The sequence below is a fragment of the Corylus avellana genome, chromosome ca2 (genome assembly GCF_901000735.1).
Source record: "Corylus avellana chromosome ca2, CavTom2PMs-1.0".
In the NCBI taxonomy this organism is placed as follows: domain Eukaryota; kingdom Viridiplantae; phylum Streptophyta; class Magnoliopsida; order Fagales; family Betulaceae; genus Corylus; species Corylus avellana.
Window position 1 is genome coordinate 14,496,371 of NC_081542.1, and position 2,381 is coordinate 14,498,751.

At 36.8% G+C, this 2,381-nt stretch overlaps 1 pseudogene; it reads left to right on the forward strand.

Moving 5' to 3' along the window:
- Positions 1-2,381, forward strand: part of LOC132169110 (potassium transporter 5-like) — a 6,689-nt pseudogene extending 4,308 nt beyond the window's left edge.

Genomic DNA, 2,381 nt, shown 5'->3' on the forward strand with positions numbered 1-2,381 from the left:
TTTGAAACCTCATGTGCATATAAATAAAAATTCCTATTCTAGGAAAGAAACTGAGGTTTTGGTCATAATGATGAGAGAAGTGCTATCTAGGCTAGATAAGTTTAAGCAAAGTCATAAGTCTAGACCTAAGATTTCTCAAGTTTGGGTTAGGAAGGATGATACCATTCACCCCTTGAGGGGGAGTGGTGATGATCTCACCTTATGTTAGGTGAGTCACCCACATGTCTAGGATTGTTTTTCATGCATATCTTTGCATATCCTAGAGCATGTTGTTTTTCGTTTTTCATTGCATTTTCGTTTTATTTTGTTTTGAAATTGTATTTTGTTTGTGTGCATTTCTTTTGTGAAAAATAACAAAAACACAAAAATATTTTACTTTGGTTGTTTTTTTCTTTCTTTTCTTTATTTTGTCTTATGCACCGAGATAGTTCATTAATTTCTCATGTTGCTTTTTATGAATTTAATTCCTTACGTCTTGGAATGTTCTTAATATGCATGAGATGAAAATTTGTGTCAATGAACTTGTTTTTGTGGTTACCTAAAGCCTGAGCTTATGTGGTACTTTTTGCCTATGCTTTATTTCTTGTGCACAGTTAAGCTTAAATTGAGGTTTTGTTTCACTTTATTTGTGAGGTCTGTTAGGTAACCATATGAGGTTTTTGACTAGTCATATTTTTCAAATTGACCATATGCTAGTTGAACCTAGGGCTTAAAAATTCCTGCTTTCTCTGTTGTGATAAGCACCAAAAGTTTAAGGACACTTTCTCAAAGAGAAAAATAAACAAAATAGTGAAACAAATAAAATCAAAAGATCATATTCCAAAAGGAATTTATTTCATTGTGTCAAACTTGTGCAAAATATTTTACAAAGAGAATTGTATAGGATGAGAGTGGCTAGGCCCTAGTATGATAAGGTTTGACTTTTGATTTGATATACTTGTCAAAACCTCATGGTGGTGAAACTTTCTCCTCATTTTGTAAATTGAAAATTTTTCTCTTTGGATGGCTTACCCACACACCACACAAGCATAGGTTGAATGGAACATTTTCTTGGCTTGGGTTAAGCAATATGAGTTTCTAGCCATTTCTAGTCTCATGTATATTTTGCATATTTGGAGCATGTTTGGATATTCATTGTGCAATACATGAGTCATTGATGTGTTATCATGTGTGTTCATTTAACTTTTAAGGGAGAGAAACATGCTTTGCATTTCCAGTTTCCTGTTGTTAATTGAGTCATACATTGAGGGGGGGTTTTGCTGATGTTTCTTTATAATCACGCATTCTACGTCATTTTTTTTATCATGAGTTTTATTTATGTCTTCTTGTTCCACATATGCCTTGATGTATTTTGTGAAGTGTTTCAGGAAACATGAAGACCTTTTGTCATTCTGTGACAAAAAGGGGGAGTAAATATAGGGAGATGATGGGATTGGCTCGACATTTTGGTTTTGTCACTGAATTGCCAAAGGGGGAGTTTGTTAGTTCTTGTGTTGGCTTAATTCAGTTCCAAAATGCAGATGCTACTGTTCATGGCTCAAACACTGATATAGATTGCTCAGAATCCAATCTCCACCGTTCATAATTTAGATTCATGTGTTATGAACGTCCTTGCAAAATTTCAGCTCAATCGGACCACAAACGCCGATCGATCGGAGCTGTTGATGAAGACTGGACAGGCCGGGTCCGGACCGCAATTCCCCGGGTCCGGACCTCATTTCCAGAAACTAAAATGTTGCTCCGCGAAGCCGTGTCCGGACCGCCCATTAACAGGTCCGGACCCCCCGTAAGTTTTAGGCCCAAAAACGTGTTTTTAAGTGGGTTAGGTCTAGGGTTTTGTCGGGGGTATATATACATCATTATAGAAGAGAGAAGCACGAATTTTCACCCCCAGAGACTTCGTGTGAGGCTGTGCTTGAGTGATTATTTTGTTGTGAGCCAAATTGATTCCTCTTAGAGGATTTTTGTTAGTATTGATTGTGTGCTTAATTGAAGTCTATCGGAAGGGTCCGATAAAGGAGAATCACGTTGAAGAAGATTGTGAGCGAGGAGACAAGTTGGAGGCTTGTCGATCTTACAGAGTCAAGGTCTTGCAAAGGGTTGTAAGTGTTCCTAGTGTCTGTAATCTCTGGATAATCTTTTGATAGTGATTTCCTGGGTTTGGCTGCCCCGGAGAGGTTTTACTTTTAGAACGTTTTCTAAAAGGTTTCCTCTTCGTCACCAAAATCTTTGTGTGTGATTGTTCATATTTTGGTGAATGTTTGTTTTGATATATATCTGTTAATTCCGCATAAAATTGTAATATTTATCTGTTTAGAATTTTTCAGATATTCCTCGATCACAAACGCATGCTGAAAGTGGGCATGACTTATGAACTCTAG